Source organism: Pinus tabuliformis, chromosome 9, assembly GCF_031772625.1.
Source record: "Pinus tabuliformis cultivar Carrire ecotype Pingquan chromosome 9, CPIR1, whole genome shotgun sequence".
Lineage (NCBI taxonomy): Eukaryota > Viridiplantae > Streptophyta > Pinopsida > Pinales > Pinaceae > Pinus > Pinus tabuliformis.
Genome location: NC_142307.1, coordinates 517,961,381 through 517,987,677, shown reverse-complemented (window position 1 = coordinate 517,987,677; position 26,297 = coordinate 517,961,381). Strand labels below are relative to the sequence as shown.

At 36.4% G+C, this 26,297-nt stretch overlaps 1 pseudogene; it reads right to left on the bottom strand.

The window, feature by feature from the left end:
• Positions 1–2,021: 2,021 nt before the first annotated feature.
• LOC149149478 (GDT1-like protein 5 pseudogene) lies at positions 2,022–2,778 on the bottom strand (annotated as a pseudogene).
• Between the last annotated feature and the right edge of the window lie 23,519 nt (positions 2,779–26,297).

Sequence of the window (26,297 nt, the reverse complement as noted above, 5' to 3'; positions counted from 1 at the left end):
TGTCCTCATGCAATATATATTACATTAATTCTTTTGACCCTTGAGCTTTGGCTTAACTTTGCATGATATCATTTGATAACTTCATACTTTTGCAAAGTGTTTTTCTTGAATTGCAACATGGTTGGTTCTTGTGTAACAACCATATTTTGTTGTTGCATTCTATTTTGATCTTTGAACTTTGCATAATGATATTTTGATTATTGTTGCAAAGTATATCTTTATTGGATTGCATGATGGTTGGTTCTTGTGTGACAACCATGATTGTGTTTGTATCCAATTTATCCTTTAAGCACTTTTTGAAAAGCCATTGTATGCTCATAATAACAATGTAATAGTTAATATATTTTGGAAGTATGTGGGCTCTTGAATATGATATGGACATGGTAAGATATGAATATGAATGTATTCCCCCCCCCAACTGATGGTATTGGCAATTTTATGAAATGAGGAAGAGAAATGTTTTTCCAACAATTATCATTCTAGCTTTTTATGGAATTCTATGGTCAAAAGTTAGAAAATGACGTACCTTAACTTACCCTTTGGAATGGATGAGTTGTATGTGTGGTGGCTGCAAAATTCTGATCATATTCTTCTTCAAATGGATGAACAAGAAGAGTCATGGATAAAGAGTTAAGATGACTTTTTATTGCTTCTACTAAAACTTGTTGAATCTGCTCCAAAACGCTGAAAATAATGGTCTTCATGTCTTCAAAACGCGTTGGCACAATTCCTACTATGCGAAAAAGATGTTCTGATGTCGAACATAGTAGGAAATTATTGACTTAGTGACCATTAATGGATGCCACTAATCAACACGAGAACTCTCACCATTGATGACAATGAGAGTCAAGATGCCCAAACACATCTTGCTAGGTACGAATGAATTTGCCGATGTCGAGTCACCTAGAAGATCTGATGAACAAGGGAAATTAATGTATTCTCATTGTTTGTCAGCATGAGAACTTGCCATTAAGGCATGCAAGCCTCAAGGTGTCTTTACAAGGAACTTAGACTCAAAGGACTATGGACTCAATAATTTGCATTGAAGCAGGGCTTATTTGCGAAATGAAAATGATAGGAAAGGGAAGATGGCAATGGAGAGCAGAAATGGAAATGGGCAATAAGCATGTGAATGAGCCTCTTGCTTTTATTTGTGGGTTATGAATGGAGAAAAAGTAATGGAAAGTGGATGTGAATGTAAATGGAAAATATGGAGGGAAATGAGGTGAATGGTTTATTATGAAGTATGGATGTGATGGAGACAATGGTATCTGAAAGTTTTTCAAGTATTTGGATCTGATTTTGCATTAACATATTTCCTCTTTGTTGTTGATCATCCTCTTATGAAACAAATTGGTCTCTTAGAGAGACACCATTCACTTGTAGTCATTTGTCCTTCCTCCTGGAACCTGCAAAAAAAAACTAATACTTCTTCTACAATGGAATGTAAGATTATCAAAGGAGAGAGATGGTCAATCTCTCTAGTTATGATATTTACACACAAAACTAAGAATTTGTATTAATGAAACAAGTTCTCAAAGGAAAAATCAAAAGAATTTATACCTATTTTGGAATTAGTGCCTCAAGTTGATGTTGCTTCTTTTCAGCAATTTATTTCATTATTTACCATTTCAAACTCTAATGATGGATTTCTCATTGTGTAGATCTTGTTGAGATCTTTCCAATGACACTTGAATCATCAAAATCTGATTTTGTATGAGAAAGTTAGGTTGATTTGAACAATGAGATTTTTTAGTTGCGGAATGGCTTTAGCTGCGGAATGACTTTAGCTGCGGAATGTGCGCAATATCTGTAGCTAAAAATCTTGAATAAAAAGTTAGCCATTCATTTTTCATCATTAATCCAAAATTAATCAATACCTTCAGAAAAGTGAGCAAATAACTTATTCATTTCATTGATTCAAAAAAAAAAAATTAAACAAAGCTGGAAAATCATAAATATTTTAAAAAGAACTCTTTGCAAGTGTTGTTGTTTTTTTTTTTATATATAACAGAAATGTGTATTGAATTACTGCAGCAATCCGGCTGGAAATTACCCAGTGAGATGAAAAATGTAACAATGAAAGCAACAAATAATCGTGGACATCAGACATGGGCACAAGAAAAGATAATAAAGCAGTTCGTAATCATCATCAAATGCCAGAGGAATTTTCAGGCATCCTCCACTTTCGTCAGCAAAGACTGAATGCCAAATATAACAAAAAGAATTCCACCAGAAATTGCAACCATTCTTTCAGATATTCGAGCTGCCAAAGACTTCCCTCCAAACACAGCAGCAGCCATACAAAGAGTGTGCCCTATAATGCCCCCGAGAACTACACCAACTGGATTTTCGTCTGCCGCCAGTCCTATTGTAGCAAGCTGGCTCTTATCACCCCACTCTCCAAAAAATGTCAGCGAAAATGCCTCTAGGAGAATTGGTGAAAAATACTTTGTAAGGAAAGGTCTCTCTTGTTTTTTTTTTATCATCGTCCACCTTAGATTTTACAGTTGCCTTAGTTGAAATTCCATTTTCTTTCCGATCAGCAGACAACTTAGCTTCCACCTCAGCCAACTCTTCTGATTCTCCATCCTCTGTGATTCCTTCCCATAATGACCACAAACCAAATGCAAAGAACAAGACTGTTGTAACAAGATGAGTCCATTTCCGAGATAAAATATTTGGTGCAGCCCAGCCGAAAAATACAGAGATCACAGTCATAATATATAGAGCTGCAAGAGATTCAACCAAATAGACCACAACATCCATGAAGTACATGTTAAAAATGGAAGGCGTGAGATATGGCGGGAGACGTGGTGGAGTGGCATAATGAAGTATGAGTTAAAACGGAAGGCGTGAGGCATGGCGGGAGACATGGTGGAGTGGAATAATGAAGTATGAGTTAAAAACGGAAAGCATTAAGTCATGAGACGAGGTGGAGTAAGGTTAAATGCCAGCACATAATTGATTCCAAATCAGAACTCCTTTGCTAAATTAAATCACAGTCTGTTCATTAATTCAATTTCCGTTTTTCTTCACGCGGCATGCAAAAAGAGGCTTCAGAGAACTGAGAAATTCTCCCAAACCACCACGAATTTCTTAAAACCATTTTTGGGTTATATAATTGACCCTATCCCCACAAAAACCCATGTTTTATGTTTTCCTAATTCGTTTTCATTTGGCCGAATCGTGCAGTTAAAGTTTGACATTTTTACTGTTCTGCGTTTTTGTGAATTAACGTTTTTACTGTTCTGCATTTTTATGAATTACTGCATTTGGCTGTAAGATCAATTTCAGAGGGGAAACAAATTGTTTTCAGATGTAATCACAGTGTATGAACCAATCAATTTTGGTGATATAGCCTCCATGGATTGGGCAAGTTGTGCCAATTCCTGTGCCACTCATATTTTAGCGAGTAAAGCACTGAGCATCCTACGAGAACGAAAATTGTTGAAGGAAAACTATAGATCCTTGGTTTCTTTAGCCTGGACCCATTTTTCTTATGATATTGATTCAACCAGATGTCCCAAGCTATTCTCAAGGAAATGGAGTTTAAAATCAGATCTGAATACAAGTAAAATGTCCTTGGCACATTCTTTATGCAAGACACTATTACTCTGAAGTCTCTGATGGTTCAAAAACAAGGATTGTTGACAAAGGAAGAGGCGATGTGGCGCTTAAAGAGTTATGCTATCTGGATCGCTGAAGCTGACAGCAATACAAGATATTTTCACAAGTTTGCTACGTATTGAATGAATCTGAACACAATCGGGAAAGTTGTCAATCAGGAGGGTATTTTAGTCAAGTCTTTCAAAGAAAATGTGAAGGCTGGGAGAATTCATTGTATTTGTAAAAATTTCTTGAAAGAACCAACTAGATGCTCTATTTAGGAGATGTTGAAGCTTATCTAGTGAAGCCTAGGAAACGAAGGATGAGCTTAAGTCCATTTTGGCTTCCAATTTCAAGCAGCAAAGGCTTCAAGGTAAATGTATTGAAAACAGGACTTTGACTGAGGTTTTAGGATGATTTTTTTATCGATCTGTGCTTAGTGACTAGGATAGGATCCATGTTGGGATGATTCCGGAGATGCCCATGTGGTCGGTTTCTTCATTGGATGCCTGTAACCTGCTAAACCTTGAAATTAGCTGCGGAATTCTCAGTTAGCTGCGGAATCAGGCTACATTTCGCAGCTAATTTGCAGAATCTTATTAAAACAGGACACAATGTTTTGAGGACCACTACAAACCATAACCAGTCAATCTTGGACAGCTGAACCTATCAAAACAGTTGGATTTTTTATTTTTTTTGAATCAAATGAAATGATGAAGTTTATTTTGTCTCCTTTTTTCTCTTTTTTTTTTTAACATAACAATTCTTTTTCTGATCCTCCAAATCACACAAAGTGCAGGAGGAGAGCATACTCAAGAAATTATTAATTTTTTTTTTTTTAAGTAAGAAATAAGGTCCCCTAATTACACTTCCCTGGCAACGGTGCCAAAATGTCTAGTCAATTTAACGTCTTAAATTGCTCTACATAAATTATCAATCCGGGTATCGTAAACTGATGAAGTGTGGTGCACCATATGTGCTTAGTTAATCTTTTTCTTACTTCATTGTTTTATAGTTTATGTTGTTTTGGGGTTTTGTTCTTGTTGGTCTCCTAAAGTGTTTAATGCAAATGGAAATCCTAGTCTAAGGTTTTAAGAATACTTTTAAAGATCAAGTATGGATGTAGAATTGAAGACAAGGTTTATGCCTCTTATGGTAATTTCCAAACTTAGCACTTCAAAGATCTCAAAACATGTTATCTATAAAATCAGAACTTGAACAAAAGTGTAAACATGCAGCTACATAAATCAAGCTAAAGATGAAGTACTGAAAATGAGGTTACTATCTCTACTGTCCATCTAATTACAGAAAATAAATCTAAACTACTGCACTCAAGACCAAAAAAATAAAGAAGCTGGAAACTAGTCACTGATTTCACCCATAATTCCAATATTTCGTCAATTAACTTCTAAAACGGGGTTAAGCTAAAGACACTGGAAATATCGTCATATGGCATGAAAGAATGACATTTAAACTATCTACTTGCAGACTAATGAAAGCAAAATCAATTACTTCACCTATAATCTGTATAGCTCACCAATTAACTTCTAAAACGGGGTTAAGCTAAAGGCACCGGAGATATCATCATATAGCATGAAGAACTGATATCTAAACTATCTACTTGCAGACTAATGAAAGAAAAATCAATTACTTCACCTATAATCTGTATAGCTCGCCAATTAACTTCTAAAACAGGGTTAAGCTAAAGGCACCGGAGATATCATCATATAGCATGAAGAACTGATATCTAAGCTATCTAAAAAGCAGTAAACAAATCTCACTAAAATAAAAGCATAACAACTGGAATTAAAAACTAAAGTTCAGCAGAGGAAGCAAGTCTCAGATCACCACTTGATGCAAAAACTACATTAAAAAGCTCGAGCAAAAACTAATAAGCAAATACAAGAACATGTAAAGAAAAACTAATCTACAATCAACCGGTTGAACACACTTGCATGAATTAAAATTGCATGAATGGAAACTCTAATCTATCAAACTTGAAAGCAATCAAATGACATAATGAAATCAAAGCAAAATCTACTCTACCTTACATTCTAATATGCTCCATGACATCTACTTCACATCTCCTTCCATGTTGAAAACATCAAAGCTTTATTCAAATTATTCAAAATTACAAAGTACAACAAATCTCTCTAAAGCTTTCCAAAGCCATCAAGGAAGAACTACAAACTCCAAGCTAAAGAACTAAAAAGCCAAGCTAAGCTAGAAAATGAAGGAGAGAGATCTCCTATTTATACAAAAATATGAGAAGCCATCTCATTAATGAAAGTCCATGAATCTCTCCCTCTACCTCTAGAGTCCTAATCAAAATAGGAACTGATAAAACACATGTATTCTTAGAATTTCAATACATTTAGGAGATGTGACACATATCCTCATGATCCCATGATTCTTTCCACTCAAATTCGAATTTGGCCTTAGGGTGCCACATAAAGGTCTTCTAGAAGCCTCCTTTTGACCTACACATGTCAACAATCTCAACCCACTTGTTAGGTATAAGCATATGCACATTATTTTCTAATTTTTAACCACAAATTCACTTAAAAAGTCTAAGAATTAATAAAGTTTGGAAAAACATAAATGTGGCCCAATGATAATGAAAGTGGGATGAATTTAGTGACATAGTATTGAAATGGAGGTGAAATGGAGGTGATATAATGGACATAACAATGAAAGTGTAATGGAAATGAATGACATTTTCAAGACCCAACACCATAGTTGGAGTAGTTCTCACTGACAAATAGAACTACCATTAATGGTCCAGAAAGATAAAAAATACCTTCATTTTCAATGAACTTTGGAAAGGTGTTTGTGAAGGAGAATCTAGGAATCCTCCTTAAAAGGTCACATCATAAAAAGAGCTCACCATATGGGAAAAAAAGAATGGCTAGCCTTACGCCTTGATTGTTGCATCATTAAATGAAGAGGTGAGTCATCGCATTACACCATTTACAAATTCCTTTAATGCTTTAAAGAAGCTGAAAGACTTATATGACTCACACTCTAAGCTTGAAGTAGTCCAAATTATGATCAAACTCTTCAATATTGAATTGAAAGATGATGATCCCCTTGCCTTAGCCTATAAAATTAGAGCTATTATGCATGATGTAGAAGCCACCAATGTTAAGATGGATGTTCCTCTCACACCTTTCATCAAGGCACTATATTCCACATATTCTCATTATCTCGAATCATTACAAGCTAGTGGTAAACTTAAAGAGACTACCTTTGACTCTCTTGTGGAGAAGATTGCAGAAATAGAGAAAGGATTTTAGGAATAGGAATACAGTTTCTTAATATTCTAAAGATTTTGTGTGCCTTACATAGAAAGATAAGAATCAGGCACAAGATTCTTCTAGAGGAAGAGGTGGCAAAAGAGAATGTGGAAAGAAGAATAACAGAGGTAGGGGGGCAGTCATTACCAAGGAGGAAAACCTGATCTTCATTATACACGTTGCAACATAAATGGACATGAACATTTCACATGCAAGTTATATTGGGATAGAATCAAATAAGGAATAAATGAAGAAAAGGGAAAATCACCAGATCCAGGGAAAGGTAAAGCACTCTCTCCCCCTAATGAAGCTCCAGCCACTGATCAAGAAGACATATTGAGTGATGTGATTGACAGAATTGGAAGGATAAATCTTGATTTAGCCCCATCTCTGACAACTAAATAGCCCAGGCCATTTCATAAATGTACTCCAAAATGGCTCACAAAGACACTTGAAAGTGTTCTTTTTGATGAGGTTGGAAAGACAGGAATGAGAAGTTCTACTAGACATAATGGAGGTAATGTAGATGACTATGATTTAGTTGTTGATATGCATGTTTCTTATTATTGTGAATTAAATTTGTCTACATATTTTGAATCAAATTCCTTTAAATAAGTTGCTTCTCGTGATGAATGGAAAGAAGCAATGTAGAAAGAGTATTATGATCTAATAAAGAATGGAACCTGGAAGTTGGTGGACCCTCCATTAGGAACCAAACCGATTAGCTACAAGTGGGTCTTCAAGAACAAGTTTAAATCATATGGCTCACTTGACAAGGCTATAAAGCAAGGCTCATGGAAGAAGGTTTTGCACAGAAGGAAGGTGTCAATTATGAGGATATTTTTCCCCCATGGCAAAATGGGCTACCATCCAGACTCTCTTTACCTTGGCAGCTCAAAATGGTTGGAAATTCATTAAATGGATGTAAACATTGCTTTCTTTAATGGAGATCTGAAAGAAAATGTTTTTATGTCTCAACCAGAAGGATTTTTTGTGAGGGGGTAGGAGCAAAAAATATGTAAGTTTATCAACTCCTTGTATGGCCTCAAGCAAGCGCCGTGAGCCTAGTATGAGAAATTAATTGAGCATCTTCTGAAACTAAATTTCAAGCACTATGATCTTGATGATGCAAATTTATTTGCCAAATGAAGTTGGAAAATTGTTGTATATATTGTGGTGTATGTATATGATCTACTGATGACAAGGAATAATGAAAATTACATTGCATCCATAAAGAAAGAATTGAGGAAAGGTTTCAAGATGACAAATTTGGGATATGTTCACTACTATATGGGTATTGAAGTAACCCAACATCATTAGTTTATATTCCTCTCTCAAAAGAAGTACATTGGAGATTTGTTTAAAAAAATTGGCATGGTTGAATGCTATACTCTATCGACTCCAATGGAACAAAATTTAAAGCTCACATCCAAAGAAGGAAATGAATTTGAGGATGCAACTAAGTACAGACAACCCACAGGAAGTCTCAAATACTTAACTACCACTAGATCAGACATTTCATTTGTTGTTGGAATCATCTCTAGGTTTATGAAAAATCCTTGTGAGGGTCATTGGTATGCTCCAAAAATATTTCTAAGGTACTTGAAGGGAACTCAAGACTTTGGACTCAAGTATACACAGGTGGATGATTTCAGCTTGATTAGATTCTCTAATTCATATTTTGATGGAGATAAAGAAAATGGAGTATCTACTTCATGTTACGTTATGAGTCTTGGATCAGGATTTGTCTCTTGGAGGTCATGCAAATAATCAGTTCCAGCATATTCCTTATTAGAGGCAGAATATGTGGCAGTTGTAGAAGCAACGAAGGAAATTGTGTGGTTGAGGAAAATTCTTAAAGATTTACAGGAGAAATTAGTGCATTCTAATCCTCTTTTAATTGAAAACAATTTTGCAATAAAATTGGCCAAGAATCCAAAGTTCCATGATCAAACCAAGCATATTAATACAAAGTAACATTTGATTAGACATCATGTTGAGATCAAGATTATTCATGTAAGCCATTGTTCCAAAAATGAGAAAATTGCAAACATCTTCACCAAAATGCTTGGAAGAGAGAAGTTTGAAAGATTCAAAATGATGCTTGGACTCACCAACATCCCTTTAGATTAAGGGGGAGAATGTTGACAACTAATCTTTAGGGATTAGGAAAATATTGTAAATATTGTAAATACAAAAATAAGAAGATGAAGAGACATTGGAATATGAATTCCAATAGTCTTCCTCTTCTAGTTGTATATATTAATGATTTTCCATGCATCATTTGTGGAGTTACTAGTGTCTAGCCTGATACATTTAATAAAATATCTTTATGAAGCGGGATGAAAAATTAGGAAGGCAAAGACTCTCATGTGCATGGGAATTTTTTTACAATGCTTATCAAAGGGATCTTGGAATAAGTAGGGTAAGAGACATACATTTTTTAAAGGAAGATGAAAAAACTTGTTTTAGAGATGTTTTTGGGAGAATCAATAATCAAATGGGCATACTCCAATGCACTGTCAATGTTCATACCACTAGCAACTAAAAAATGAGTTTTTCATATTTAAATACTAAGATATTCTAAGCTCGTCATAAAGTGAATAAATAGTTAGAAAAACCTATAAAATATGACACTTTCTCTAGTTTGGAAAAAAAATAGATAATTAAAAAACCTCTAAAATTACTTTCCAACACATACAATATATATAATTAAATGTAGAAGCTTAGAAGGTTTCTAAATAGTGTATTTTTCTTCGAGGAAAAAGTAGGGATCCAACCACCATTTATTATAATATCTATATATGATTAGTATTTACAAATGAGAAGAACATATTTAGGAAATGGCTTAATATATAGGATAAAATGATAAAATTTATATTTTTAATATTATAATTTTTTTATATATAATTTAAATGGTATTTTTATTTTAAATAAATATAGTAATATTTGTCCCCTAAGAGGGTGCAGTAGTGTGGGCCATCCACTCCTGCCTTTAAATTATGGTCGCATCTAAAATAAGGCACCACAGCATGCAAGATACCTGGTGAGATGCATGCTCGTGGGTCACCTCAAAGGCTACCTCAAATATGAAACTAATACTCTGAAATCAAGTCAAGTACCATGCATGTACCATGTCGAACAAGTAAGTTTTATAGTGGATGGTGGCAAAGTTAAATGTTTATACAAGCATGATGGATCACACTCATAGCCAGGGTACATCACAATCTTCCTGGAAAGTGGTGATCATGGAAGTCCTTCACTGGAGGATTGATGTCATGTTGCACAATCAAAGAAACAATAAAAGGTAGCATGTAACATTTTTATATATTGACTGGTGCACTTAGACTCTTGGCCATGTGAACATCCTTGATATTGGTAATATTGAGCGAAGCAAGGCACCCCTGAATCTATATCAGGAACATGTTGAATTTATAGGGACCTATTTCCCTTCTTGTTAGTAGTATCCATTCCATGCATTTAAGTATTCTTGTTGCAAACCTGGTATTGAGCTTCTAGGTATTCCGAGTAAAGTTATTCTCAATCAAAATATAGTAATATTTATAAAATTTATTTTTATTTAATTCTTAATATTTCAAATAGCTCCAAGAGTTAGATCAATTGGTCGAGTCCCCATCGTTAAAGCACTTTTGTAATTGAGAGGTCACGGGTTCAATTGTCTTGACACCCTTCGAGTTAGGCTTCTTGGATCCCTTCGGGTGGATCGAAAAAACAAACACATATTTCAAATTAAGTATAAATAAATAAATAATTACCTTTAAAAATATATTAATTTCAAAATATTATGTGAGAATAACATTAACTAAAAGAAAGAGGAGTTTTGGTGGTGCCTCTGCAATCTGAACTAGGGTTTGATTTAGGGTTTGGCCACTGGTAACCATGGCGGGACATGGAGGGGAGAATTCTACTCCCTCCTACAGTCAAGTAGCTGTGAACAGAAGCAAGGGAGCTGGTCTGCATCGCTTCAAGAAACCAACGGAGGTGACAACTGAGGATATCAACGCAGGAAATATCTGACCTCACGAACAGGAAAAGAATCATGAGGAAGATAGCAAGGAGAAGAGGACAGAGGGTAGCAGTCAGAAAGTTGCACCTATGAGTGCGACAGGGGTCTACAAACCCAAGTCGACCATTATTCCTCGGGTCGTTTTAAGTGACCCAGCGCAAAAGGTGCACAGAGATCACATGGCGAAACACACAGTTATATGCAAATTTATGGGGATTTGGCCAACGAAGAAGGCTTTGCACGCATGGATAAGGAACCACTGGAAACCAAAGGGAGAAATAAACCTTCACCTTGGTTCCAAGGGCTTCTTTACAGTGGTCTTCACAAGCTTAGAGGATAAAGACAGAGTGTTCGAGGGAGGACCCTATTTTTACACTGCTTTACTCGCTTCCTTTAGATTATTAGTTGTCGGAGTCTCTAAAGGCTATCGGCAACAAGCTAGGGCATTTTATAAAGATATCAAATGCGACTCTAAGAGGCAAATGCACTTCCTTCGCCCGAATTTGTGTGGAAATGGACTTATCTAGGGCACTTCTGGATGAGATTATTTTAGAAGTGTATGATGAAGAATGGGTGCAGGCGGTGGACTATGAACATGTCCCATTTAGGTGTCATAAGTGCCATGAACATAGGCACCTATACAGAGACTGCCCATCAAACAAACTGGAGAGCAACACAAAAACCACCATTGGTAAAGATCCCGAGGGTTTCACTAAGGTGGGGGGTAAAGGGAAAGGAGGAAAGCGGTACCAAAAGAAAATCAATGATGACGGGCAACCGAGCCACAATAGTTTAAAGATATTAGAAGAAGAAGTTGGAAACAATGGGGCAAACCAGGAATCGGAGACTAATCCCACTGAAAAGGAAAGGGATGCTAGCATGGAGGATGTACCAAAGAACAACCAGCAAAAGGATGATCTACCGAGCATTATGGAGCTCAGTAGGGACCATGAGATGACCCCAAGTGAGGTGGGAACGGAGGACCATGAACTGTAGGAGATTCTAGAGTGGGAGAATTTAGATCTAGAAAAGTTTCTGAAGCAGGGAATTACCAAAGGGGTTGACTCCCTACCAAAAGAGAAGTTTGACAGGGTTCAACAGCTCTTCCTCTAGAGATCCCAATTGAAGGGTTCTCGAGTCAAAAGAAACCATGACAGCCAGGAGAATAGAGGGATGAAAATAATGGAGGAAACACCGGGGCACTCTTCCAAGAACCCGGGTAGGAAAAGAGGAAGAAAAAGACAGAATGAGTTGCTAACCAAATGTGGGAAACTCATGATTAACTCAAGTAAGATGAGAGATCTCACTAGTTACTCCTTTACAAACCTTTCTTAATGAAGCTTACAACCTGGAACATTAGGGGTCTAGGAAGTAAAAGGAAACAAAGAAATCTTAGTAGTAGAATAAAAGAAGAAAAACCAAATATGGTTTTTATTCAGGAAACAAAGTGTTCGATGGACAAGATCAGAGAAATACATAGAAAATGGTTAATCAAGTATGAGTATCTAGAGGTTAAGGCAGATAACTCGGCGGGGGGGATTCTTACGCTTTGGGATCCCCAGAAACTTGGAATCCTGGATGCTGAAGCGTCTAGGAACTATCTATCATTGGTGATTCAACCTTTGGGTGATAAGGAGATCTACATGATTACAAACATCTATGGTCCTCAAAAACTAGAAGACAAACTCAAGCTTCTCACCTCCCTTGAGGAGCTAAGAGAGAGATATCCTGATATGCCCTGGATTCTGGTAGGGGATTTCAATATGATCAAATCTCTTACAGAGAAAAAAGGTGGCACCAGAATACTAGGCAGAGACTCCATTGCCTTCCAGAACTTCATAAATAACATGGGACTAGTGGATACTAAAACAATAAATGGCACTTTCACCTGGAACAATAAGAGAGGAGGGGCTTCTCAAGTTGCCTCTAAACTAGATAGATTCATAATCTCAGAGGACCTCCTTCTCACAGGCCTTGACATGTCAGCTCTAATCCTTCCCTTTGGAGGCTCGGACCACTGGCCTGTCCAGCTTGAAGCCACTTTTATGGGTACACCGAGGAACAGACCTTTTAGGTTTGAAAATGTCTGGCTCTCTCACCCTGACTTCACCAACAATATTGACAAATGGTGGATGGAAGATTTGCCCGTTCAAGGCACTAAAATGTTCATGCTACAACAAAGACTTAAACACATCAAATCCAGACTTAAAGATTGGAACAAAAAAGAGTTTGGTAATATTTTTAAAGCCAAAAGAGAAGTTGAACAGAAACTCCAGGGGATTAATCAGATCATCATCACAGATGGTTTTACTGAGGAAAGGAAAACTCAAGCTAATTCTCTTCAGAAGGAATGGGAAGATAGGTGCATGCAAGAGGAGATTTTCTAGAGACAGAAATTAAGGGTGCAATGGATTAGATAAGGGGAAAGAAACACGAATTTTTTTCATAAATCAACTTTGGATCACAGGTCACATAACAGAATTTCAAAACTCAGAGATTTTCAAGGGAAAGAGCTCGTCTCCCACAAAGAAATGGAATCTATCCTAGTTCAACACTTCCTTAGCATAGCAGAGGAGCCTCTCTTAGACAGATCACGGTTCATCAACAATTTCACAAAGTACATTCCCAAGCTTGTAACCAAGGAAGACAATCACAATATTAACAGGCCAGTGTCTGAAGATGAGGTCAATGAAGTTATCAATGAGATGCAAAATGGGAAAGCTCCTGGCCCGGATGGGTTCAATGTGGACTTCTTCAAAGCATGCTGGAAAACAGTCAAACAAGACATCCTTGATGTTGTGGAAGACTCAAGAAGATCCAAAATGGTTTTGAAGGCTCTCAATGCCTCTTTCATAGCTTTGATTCCAAAGCAGGAAAAAGCTATGACACCGGACAGATTCAAACCAATAGCTTTATGTAATGTGGTGTACAAAATTATTTCCAAAGTGATTGCTAACAAACTTAAGCCCCTTCTTTCAGCTCTTGTCTCAGAGGAGAAAATTGGTTATGTGGAAGGAAGACAGATTCTCAATAACATCATACAAGCTCACGAGGTGGTACACTCTCTTAAGAGAAATAAGCAAGCTGGTATGATCATACAGCTTGACCTAGCGAAAGCTTATGATAAGCTAAGCTGGTCTTACATCAGGGCAGTGCTAAGAGCTTATGGTTTCGACCACAACTAGATTAGATGGGTTATGGCCCTTGTATCCATGGCTAGTTTTTCAATCCTGCTTAATGGCTCACCCTCTAGAACCTTTATGCCTTCTAAGGGTCTCAGACAAGGAGATCCGCTCTCCCCCTTCCTCTTTGTGCTCATGATGGAAGGGCTAGGTAGAGCGATCAAAATGGAAAATGTTGAAGGAAAAAATTCAGGGACTGAAACTTACCATAGATGGTGCTGCTTTGACTCATCAACAATTTGTGGATGACACTATGCTGCAGGGTATTCCCATGGTCAAGGAAGCCAAAGCTTTCAAACAAATCTTGAACAACTTTGCTATGGCCACTAGTATAGAGGTAAGCCTTGACAAATCAAAGGTTTTCTTTTTTAACACTGACATTAATATTCAGAGGAACCTCACCAGAATTCTCGGGCTTCAAAGGGATTATTTACCTTCTAAGTACCTTGGTATGCCTCTTACGGACAAACCTCTGAGCAAGGGAGTGTGGGAGACGGTAATTAACAAACTTCAGGACAAGATCAGGAAATGGACATGCAAGTCTTTGAATTTGGCAGGGCGTCTTGTGCTTACAAAGGTTGTCCTGTAGGCCATACCCATTTTCATGTTGTCAGCTCTTCCTTCTCCTAAAGGAGTTATGCAACAGATTAGGAATATTCAAAGATATTTTCTTTGGGGGAAGGGGAAGAGAAAAAGAAGTGGGCTCTGGTAGCTTGGGACAAGCTCTGAAAACCTAAGGCCCATGGTGGTTTGGGGCTTCATGACCCTGAAACCCTCAACAGATTTTCGGGTGTAAAACTTTGGTGGAGGTGGCTTAAGGAATCGGCAACCCCTTAGGCCAAGCTTTGGAAACAAAAATATGCAAATAATTGGCAGGAGAGTGATCATATCTGAATGTCTGGGCTTATCAAGGGCTCCCACATTTGGAATCTTGCTTGGGAAAATAGAGCCATTGTCTAGCAGCATAGCTTCTGGGAGATCTGAGCTGGGAACCTGGCAAGATTTTGGGAGGATAACTGGCAGCAGGAACCAAACTTGTTTAGGGAAGAACTAACCGCTCTCAAGAATGACACTGACAACAAAGGTTTATGTATGGTAAGTGACTTCTGGGATCAGGCAAGGAAAAATGGTAAATGGAGAATATGGAAGGATCTGGGCTATAGTGAAGAGAGCCCTTTGAAGGCCCAGGCAGGCTCTCTTGCTCTGGACTTGGAACAGAGGAATATTTTGGTATCATCCTCGTCTGACCAACTGAGATGGGGAAGAAACACAGAAGGTAACTTCAACCTGAAAGAAGCTAAACAAATGGCCCTGGGGTTTGATTATCAAAACCCTGATAAGGTATGGAAGGACCTTTGGCAGCACCCGCATTGGATGAAAATAAAGTTTTTTATGTGGTTGGTTCAACAAAAGAAAATTCTAACTTGGGAAAATATTCTAAAAAGGGGTTTTGTTGGCCCACCCAAATGCCATCTATGTGGTTTACAAGAGGAGACGATGGAACACTTACTCAACCTCTACCCATTCACCTCTACCTTGTGGGATTAGGTGGCCTCAGTCTTCAGGCAAACTGACAGGGACAAACTCAGTATCACCAACACTTTGAAGAATTGGAGAAAAGACTTCTCAGGCAATGAAATCATCAACAAAGCTTGGACTCTAGTTCCAGGCTTTATAATCTAGGATGTCTGGAAAGAACGCAATGGCAGGATTTTCAAGAACAAAACTGGCTCAACCCAGAACATTATTGCACAAATATTACGACAGCTCAAAGACACTGTTGGAGCCCTTTTGTGGAGACCTCTTGAGGACCCTACTTTGCCCCAAGATGCTCGCATACTGCTGCAGTTGGGTCTCCATTTGCTAGTTCCCCAAAGCATAAACAAGGGTGTGAGCCAGATAACTGCTGGTAAAGACTTCTGGCAACCTCCTCCTCATGGTTTATTGAAAATCAATATAGATGGAGCCTCTAATGGTAACCCAGGGATGGCTGGATTTGGCGGGGTCATCAGAGATGATCAGGGGCACATAAAGGATATCTTTCATAGTCATTTGGGGACTGCCACTAATAACATGGCGAGGCTCATGGCCTTATAGTAGTGCCTGGAAATACTAATCGAGTCAAATTTACACAACGCCATCATTGAAGTAGACTCTGAATTGGTAATTAATGCGGCCAAGAAGATATGTAATGGAACGACACTTGGAAAAGTTTCAAAACATTGGCGGCTTTTGCAGGTCTTTTAGCGTATTCATTCCCACTTGCGAACCCTAAGAACGGTTAGCTTCGTTCATGTGCGAAGAAAAGCCAATATGCTAGCTGATCGTCTGGCAAATGAAGGAGTGATTTGCAAGGAAAGTTATAGTAGGTATGCTTGGGATTCGACACCCTTGGGGAAATTGCGTGATGATTGTCAAAGACAGGTGGCCAAAGACATGGAGCACTTCCAGACCATGAGGAATGAACATAAGGAAGACTAGTGGAAGCAGGAGAAAGCGGAAGCAGAAGTCAATCATAATCGTTGATCCCACAAAGAATTCTTAAAACAAAGCTAATTACATGGGAGGGGTACTGGGTAAATAGCGGGCTTGTTGGAAGGTCGCCAACCACAGATTTTGATGGCCTTCGTCATCGAATGGCTATCAGGTTGGAAATTGATCGAAGGTTAAGTCTTCAAGCAGACCCGAAGATTTATAGATCAGTGGTTTATAATCTTCATCGAATCCATAAAGAGGGTAAAGATCGAGCTAGTTTCTAATCTGATATCTCGAAGGACCGTCAGATCAACAGGGGCTTGATCATATGGATATCGGGTTTTAAAAGTGATCAGAGGTTAAGTCTTAGACCGGACCCAAACTTTTATAAACCAATGGCTTATAATCCTTATCGGATCCGTGAACCGGGTAAAAGGGGCGCATGTTGCCGAGGCGATATCATTAATGACCGTTGGATCTTACGGGATCTTGATCGAAAGGATATCGGGTTTCAACATGGGAGGAGGTTAAGTCCAAGAACAGACCCGAAGTTTTATACATTGACAGTTTATTTTCTCTGTCGGCTCCGTAAAGCAAGTAAGGGTCGCGCAAGTCTCCGATTAAGGACCGTTGGATCACTGGGGGTCTTATCGAATGGCCATCGGGTTGGATAATGGGCGGAGGTTTATGTGTAAGATTTATGTGTAAGGTTTCGGGTTTTGTTTTGGGTTTTGTTTCGGGTTTTGTTGATGTTTAATCATCAACGGGTTTGCCCCTTGTTGGTCTTTACACTTGTAAAGACATGTAACATATGTAATCTTTCTTGCAGTTAATTGAAGGCTCCACTCTTACTTGACCAAAAAAAACATTAACTAAAACATTTAACATGCATTTAACATACTTATCAAAGAAAAAAAACAAAGATATGTAATCTATAATCAATATCAAAATGATGATTTATAAAAGTACAAAGCAAGGGTTGGAAGAGATTAAGATCCATAAACTACATAAAAGAAGAGAAAAAAAAACATAACAAAACAAACATATATTTCAAATTAATGATAAATAAAAATTATTACCTTTAAAATATATTAATTTCAATCATAAATAAAAATTAGTACTTTCCAGAACTTATTAATTTCAAAATATTCAATCAAAATAACATTGATTAAAACATTTAACATAGTTATAAAAAAGACAAAAATATGTAATCTATGATTAATATCAAAATAATAATTTAAAACATATTAATTTCAATCATAAATAAAAATTAATACTTTTAAAAACATATTAATTTCAAAATATTCTGTCAAAATAACATTGACTAAAACATTTAACATAATTATCAAAAGAAAGACAAAGATATGTAATCTATGATACTTTTAAAAACATATTAATTTCAAAATATTCTGTCAAAATAACATTGACTAAAACATTTAACATAATTATCAAAAGAAAGACAAAGATATGTAATCTATGATTAATATCAAAATGGTGGTTTATAAAAGTACAAAGCAATGATCTCCACAGCAAAAGGAAAAAATCATTAATAGAAAAATCAAAGAGCTACACAAGGTTAACCATCACTGAAAAAATAAACTGACAGAGATATATCAAAATGATGATTTATAAAAATACAAAACAAGAGTCTCCACAAGGTTCCTAGCAATGGAAGAAGTCACCAATGGAAAAGCCAAAGGCCTGCATAAGGTTCTAAGGCCATCAATGGAAAATAAACCGACAGAGATGCGTAGTCTATAATCAACATCAAAATGGTGGTTTGTAAAAATGTAAAGAAAGGGTTTGCATAAGGTTTTAGTAAAGGAAAAAGACATCAATACCCATCTATAATCAACATCAAAATGGTGGTTTGTAAAAATGTAAAGAAAGGGTTTGCATAAGGTTTTAGTAAAGGAAAAAAACATCAATGGAAAGGCTAAAGGTTTACTCGAGGTTTACTCGAGGGTATAATTTAGATCAATATTATTTTTAATTTTTTTAATAAATAAATATTTTTATTTTTTATTTTTGAGTTAAGAGATTTATTTTATAATATTTATATAATTTTTAAAATAAAATTATGTTTTAAATAAAATAATTAAAAAAAAATTGCTATAATAAAAAAAATGAATGGTAAAGTAATTTTAAATAAATAAAATAAAATATTTTAATGTTGTTTATAAAAAAAATATTTAATATAGGTTATCACTAAAATATTTTAATACAAATTAATATTGCTACTAAAAATATATTAATAATAAAAAAAAATATTTTTATTTGGTCTTATATATAGTATATTTAGCATTGAAAAATACAATTTAAACAATGAAAAATAACATTGTATTTTACAATCTAAAAAATTTGCATGTGAAGAAATTTGATCCCTCTTAGCTCATGTTAAATCCATAATTAAGATGAGTCTATACTAATATTATAAAATAGAGTTATATAGATACATAGAAAAACATGAGTATAGCCGGGGTTTGTTTGCTAATTGAAAACATCTATCAAAATTCTAATACATAATTGCTCAAACTACTTTATTTAGCCCTTAAAAACTTAAAAATTAAAACCTTTACAAAATTATATGACCATTTACAAAAGAAACAAACAAACAAAAAACTAAAACAATAACCATAACAATACATCACCATCAACCAAAACACTAAACATAAACAACTATCAACCAAAAGACTAAACATAAACAACTACTAACAGAAAAGCAAAACAAAAATGATTTGTAAAAATACAAAGCAAGGATCTGCACAAAGTTCCAACAAAGGAAAAAATATTCAATGGAAAAGCCAAAAGTTTACACAAGGTTCCAAGCAAAGGGACGAGGAAACGAGGAAAACTTAACCATACGAGCATAGCAGTTCCCAGAGAGGGACCTCATGGGTTTTAAAAAAAAAACGTTTAGTCATGACTTTCATTTCGAACGCCAATTTATAGGAAATATTAGGCAAAGAACGGCAATAGAATTTTGAGATAATACCAAAATTTAGTTAATAGCATGGCTGTAAATTTGGCCAGTCACTGAAATGGAGCTGGAGTTTGGTTAGTAGTCGTGTATAAACAGAACAATAGCAGCATTGAATTAGAGTTCAGTGAAAATGCGGTTTTTTTGGTTGATGCAATTTTAATAGATTTGATGGCATTTTAAAAAAATGTGAGGTTTTGAATAGTTTGAAAAGTTATTAAAATATCTAACTTGCTATATCTCTGGCACTTTGATTTGTAAAGTTAATTTGAAATCAATTATTGGAATTTTGATGGAGATGAATCTTTAAAATATTCAACAAAAACATTATTATTCATAAAAAAATATATATTTATGTTTAACAAAAACATTGTTTTAAAAAAAAACATTTATATTTAGTATTAAAGTTGAGTTGTAGCCATTATGAATTAAAAAATCTTTTCAAATCTGCTATTTTTTTAATAGGTGAATGCTATTTTTTTAATTGTAGATTTTTCTTATTCCAGATATTGAAATAATATCCAAGTTGTGTTCATTAAATAAATCACATTTAAACACTCTTAAAAAACAAAGTCTTGTTTAAAATTTGACCATTAAACTCTCTGCACCAAACCTCCCTACCTAATCAATTTATCCCAAAATTGCAATAAAATCTACCAAACAAATTCTGATATACATAATTAAATAAATAAATCTAAGAAATTGGTCACTGACCCAAATTTGGTCATAGAAAAGTATGTAACTATCAAATCCCTCACTTAGCAACTTCTGAAGGCTGTAGCAGATAGCTCAGAAATTTGTTTCCAGCAAACTTATATTCACAATAGATATATTTTACAGAATAGAGCTGTGTATGCAGAGAGGTAAAAACCATTTTGGAGGCTGAATAAGCTAGACAGCTGTGAATCAATACCAACTATAATTGAATTTGAAAATTACTGTAAGAGCAATAACACACCATCCATAGAGAAATGAATAATCACCAATAACGGTCTTGAATACACAATTCGGCAAAACAATGAGAAAACGAGCAGATCCTCTCGGCGACAAATGGCGCCGCCGGGTGCTGCCATCCATTCGTCGGAATCACAGCATTAGCGACCCTTTCTTCTTCTTTTAGGTTTTGTATTCCTACAGCTTCTTTAGTAAACAGCAACCTGTCAACATCTTCTGTTCCCAACGGCGACAGCACGAGCGGAGATAAGAAAGGAATTGGGCTCCTGCAACATAACACCATCGATTCCGATGACGGCCTTTTTAACTGTATTTTAGCGGGGGCCCGTTTCTGCAATCGGCTGAGAAGCTGCGGCCGCTCGCTCTCAGAGACCAAGAATCGAATCCCAGCCTCGGCCGCATCATGGCCGTGTCTCGCCATCGATTGTAAAGGCCTTTCTTGCTCAAATTCAACAGCGTCGCCACCACTGTTTCTTGCGGCCATTTCTTCTGTCTTCCTAACACCAGCACCAGACATTTGCCTGGCAGAGGGTGCCTGTTAGAATCTCCCTGGCTTATTTAAAGAAGAAAAAACCTTTTCTGGCAGATCTGATTGCCTGCAAACTGTTCAACAACTTGCACAGCCTGGGATTATGGTAGAAATCGGTCGTTATATAAACAGCTGGAAATTGGGATTCGGATACAAGTTGCAGAGATATATAGAGTATATTCGCAATGATATAAGAAAGAAATTCGCAATAATATAAGAAAGAAAGGGAGAGAGGGATCCGCGTGAAACATTCGTTGGTTCTGTGACTGCTCGCTGTAACGGTGGTCACGGCATTGACCGCGTATATTATTATCACATGCCTCTCATAAAATCTGACCCATGTGAATTTAAAAAGGTCGGCTTTTGTTGACCGTTCAACTGTGGACTCGATCGCTATGGAGTTTTTTTTGATGATTAAAATAAGAGGTTTTTTTCCAACTACATTAAAATATTAATGTCGTGAACGGTTTATTTGTATTTGTTATTAATAAATATATATTAATAAAATTAATATTATTACTCCATGATTGTGGTGTGAGTCAGTTGTATTGGGATTGCATATAAGAGTGGAGGGTGGGTAGTTGTATTGGATTGCAGATAAGAGTGGAGGGTGGGGTACTTTATCTTTCGCACATTCGATCTCACTAGAAAGGTGGTAGTGCGCATGTATTACATTAATGGGGAAGGGGAAGGAGGCACGGCCGCTTGTGTACTAGAGTTTTATGACGGCATCTCCCCAACGTTATTCCACAGCCTTCAGGATCTGCGAGAGGTTAAGGTATCAAGTGGGTTGGGAGATCGTTGTATGCAAGCAACGGAGTTCCAAGCAGCGCACCACCCACGTGCAGAAGACTTGCTCCCCTCACCAGTGGTCCTCTGTGGGTATGTATCTTTTGTAGGTTTCTCTATTACATTCCCCCTTGTTCGCTTAGTTTCTCTACCTTTTCACTAGCGAAGTGTTTATATAATGATGTCTGGAGCTAGTTGGAAGTTATCTCATGAACGTTGGAAGGAAACAATGGGTTTCTATGATGGATTGTTTTTTTATTGCTTTGTTGTTTCTATTTATTTCAGCATCTTGCTTTCTCATATGGGACTGTATTCATGTGATCTGGCTTGGTATTTAATTGCTCTTTCATGCTAGGTTTCCTGTGTTTACTACCTTGATAGTCTACTGGTTTTGATGATTCACAAGTTTTGGGTTATCTTGGATAGGGTTCTCCCCTGTCTGTCTTATTATCTTATTTTCAATCGACCTGGGGAGACTTGGGTGGTAGTCGTAGACCTCCTAAGCCAGACCCATCGCAGTTTCCCTGATAATTGGTGGGTAGTTAGCTATAGTACTCACCATAATATGTATGTACGTCATGGTATCCTTACAGGTCTATCTGTTTCGAGAGGGTCCTGGGATCCTAAATTATAACGTACCGTACAACCGAAATTATAACGCGCTATCCCAAGGTTAGTCATTCTCGTGGTCCTTTGTTTATCAATCCTATGGCTTGCCCTTCCTCTATCAAAATCTCTCCATCTAGTGGGGGTCATGGATGCAGCAGGAAGAAGGGATCGAGTTGTGGTGACAGTTAACCCCAACCTCACCCTATGAGAAGTAGAGGCCGCAAAACCGCCTCCCATCTCATTCATGAAGCAGCCCACACATTCCAAAGTGGTACTCTGTCACAGGTATGCCAGCTAATTTCGGGTTGGGAAGCTGAGTTGAACCATCAGGTAGTCGATACAGATGTGGATTTGGGTGATTGGCAGGATTTGGTGCCCGACTCGGGCCATTCTAGAGGTAGGTCCTCCCAAAATTTAAAAAAAAAAAAAAAAACAAACAAACAAACTATCTCTATTGGTTAATCAATAACATTGCAGCGTTTGGTTAATCCTCCAGCTGACTCTTCCAAGACAGATTATGGACTTGTTGATATCCACAAGGAATTTCAATTGATTCAGTGTCAACTCTTACAACATAATGGAATCACGCCTCAGTCGCGTTGAGTGACATATTTCGTGCATCCCTCGAACTCCCTGGTTCCAGCACGAAGGATCCAGCCCTAGTGGATTCCTCTGATGATTAGTAGCATGGTTGGCTTAATTTTGGATTTTCATTTTGTCATATGAAGTATATGCAGATTATAGTTTCTAGTTTTAGTTATTTAGTATATAGAAGGCTACATGATATTCAGACATACATAGCTCTGCTTGACAGTCTTAAACTTTTTTGTTTTTGGATGGCATATAATGCAGTTAGGTGGCCAATAGACCTGGTTTCCCTCTCGGCAAGTTGAGGCCACCTAACAATTTCAATTATGTTTGTAACCTACCTTTTTGTGCAAAAATCTCAACATTGTAATTGCTCCAAACCCAAATGGAAAGGTAAGAAGAAACAATTCATGTCATCATTTGAAAAAAGAAGATCCAAATATATTTTTAGAAAGAAAAGAAGACCTGCTACCGCAGATAAAATCAAATGTTTTATATGCGGACAAAGAGGCCATTGGGCTAAAAAATATCCATCCATAAAGCAAAAGACACAAGTCAAACTTTTTAACTTGTTTTCTTCATCATATAATCCAGCCGAATGGGAATTAGTTTCACACTATGACCCTTCAGCAGAATGTTCTTCAGTATATAGTTACAATTTAGATGATGAAGATTTAACACAGCATTTTCAGAGATTAGATGTAAATATTAGTGATGATGAAAACAGTGATTGTGCATTCATAGCAGATTGTAAAATGTTCTTAGGATATAACATTTCAAATGAAATCAACCACCTTCAACAACATATTGATAAATTGTCTCCCAACCTAGTTTCCCAAAAAGCAAGCTTCAGAAAAGAATAAATGAACTACAAAAGAATGTTCCTCCTGTCAGGACCCTTTTACCAGTTGAAGAAAGAGAAGATTTACCTCCTAATTATACTTCTCTTAGGGGGACTCTAGAAGACCAAATCAGTCAAGTTGAGAATAGGATCAGAAAAAACAAAAATTTAATAGCCATAGTAGCTAATGATATTAAGCAAGATATCCAATTGCTTGATGAATTGAACTCCCAGTTTTTCACCATGATGACTAAAGCAGCAGAACTTCCACTTGAACCCAATTATGAAATTGAATATCTGAAAAACTCAGATTCAGAAAAAGAATTTGAAGAATCTGAATTAAAAGACATTAGGCGAATTGGAGATAGATTAGTCATCCAAATTAGCATCAAAATACCAGGCTATAAACTTTATCATCTAGATGCTCAAATAGACATAGGAGCAATGAGCAATTGCTACAAATACAAAGCAATTCCATTATACTATTGGCAGCCAACACAAATCCAATTCAGAGCGGTCAACCAACAAATCATGAAGGTGTATTTTGTTGCTCCTGATTTTCCTATTCTATTGAATAATCTGGTAACATATGTTACATTATACAATTATGATGCAGGTGTTGATATTTTGTTAGGACAGGATTTTGTATAGAAATATATGCCAATTATTGTAGATAAGAGCAATATAACTTTTACAATCCAGCTTTCAAAAGTTCAGGTTGCAGCCAAAAGCATTTTTATCATAAAAATTGATCCTGACAAAAAAGCAGAAGATATGGAAGTTTCTCTTAAAGATCTCACAAAAAATCAGAAAATCATCAAAAATGCAGATTTCCATGCATTTGAGGTCTTAAAAGAAGTGCTTGAGAAACTCAAACAAAATTGCATGTCAGAGCACCCTGATGCATTTTGCTTCAGAGAAAAATATTTCATCACACTCCCATATAAAGAAGGTATGAGACAAACTACACAAAAGGCATTAGCAAATCATATGAGCCCTTTCGAACAAGAGTTATGCAAACAAGAAATTCAATAATTGCTTGACAAAGGTCTTATTGAACCATCAAAAATCCCATGGTCATGCCCAGCCTTCTATGTCAACAAGAATTCAGAACAAAAACGAGGAAAGAAGAGGTTAGTCATAAACTATAAAGCTCTAAATGATGCCCTTTCTCCTATTAGGTATCCTCTTCCAAACAAAGAAATCTTGTTAGCTAGAATTTCTCAAGCTAACATTTTTAGCAAATTTGATCTGAAGAGTGGATTTTGGCAAATAGGAATTGTTCCAAGTGACAGATTCAAAACAACATTTGTTGTCCCAAACGGACAATCTCAGCAGACAGTTCTACCCTTTGGTTTAAAGAATGCACCATCTGAATTTCAGAAAAGAATGGAAGATATATTCATACATTTAAATTTTTTCATTGTATATATAGATGATTTATTAATTTTCAGCAAAGATCTCCAAGAACATGAAATCCATCTTAAAGCCTTCTATGAGCTTGTGTATAAGCATGGTTTAGTATTTTGCTCCTGACCAGACAAATTTGTCATTGCTCAAACCAAGATAAACTATCTTGGTCTTGTCATTTCCAGGGAAATATAATGTTACATGATCATGTTTTGCAGAATTTATTAAAATTCGCAGACCAGTTTCCAGATATCAAGAAAACTCAATGGTTCCTCGGATGTTTGAACTATATCAGAAATTTCTATGAAAAACAGTCAGCAGATACAAAGGTCATACAACAAAGGCTTAAGAAGAATGCAGTATGGATAGATGCCATGACAAAAGCAGTCAGAGCAATCAAGGATAAAATTAAAACTCTTCCTCCTCTTGCATTACCACAAGATAATTTGCCTTTCATTTTAGAAACAGATGCTTCTAATCATGTATGGGCTGCAGTTTTGTTACAGAAACAACATAAAAAGGAAGAAGTTTGTGCCTACACATTAGGGACATTTTCAAATATTGAATTAAAATATCCCTCCTCACACAAAGAAATTCTAGCAGTCAAGAGAGGCATCAAGAGATTCCATCTCTTCTTGAAAAGTGTCCATTTTACGGTAAAAACAGATCTCAAGCATATGAAAGGAATGCTTGGAAACAAACGTCTGTTAGAACAAGGAAATTCAAGAATTTTACAATGGGCATTATGGTTTGATGGATTTGATTTTGAAATCATATACAAATCAGGTAAAGAAAAATACCTTGCAGATATGCTCACCAGAGAAGGTAGCAATCCTACCCAAGAAATCAAAGTTGTTGAAATAGGGGAAAGCTCTAATTCCAGGAAACAAAGGTTCCAAATTGAGCTCTATTCAGATTGCAGGCATGAATTTTGTTGGGAATGTCTAGTCACTAAAATCAAATTACTTCCCATTGAGGTTCAACAAATGATTTTGTTCAAATGGTATA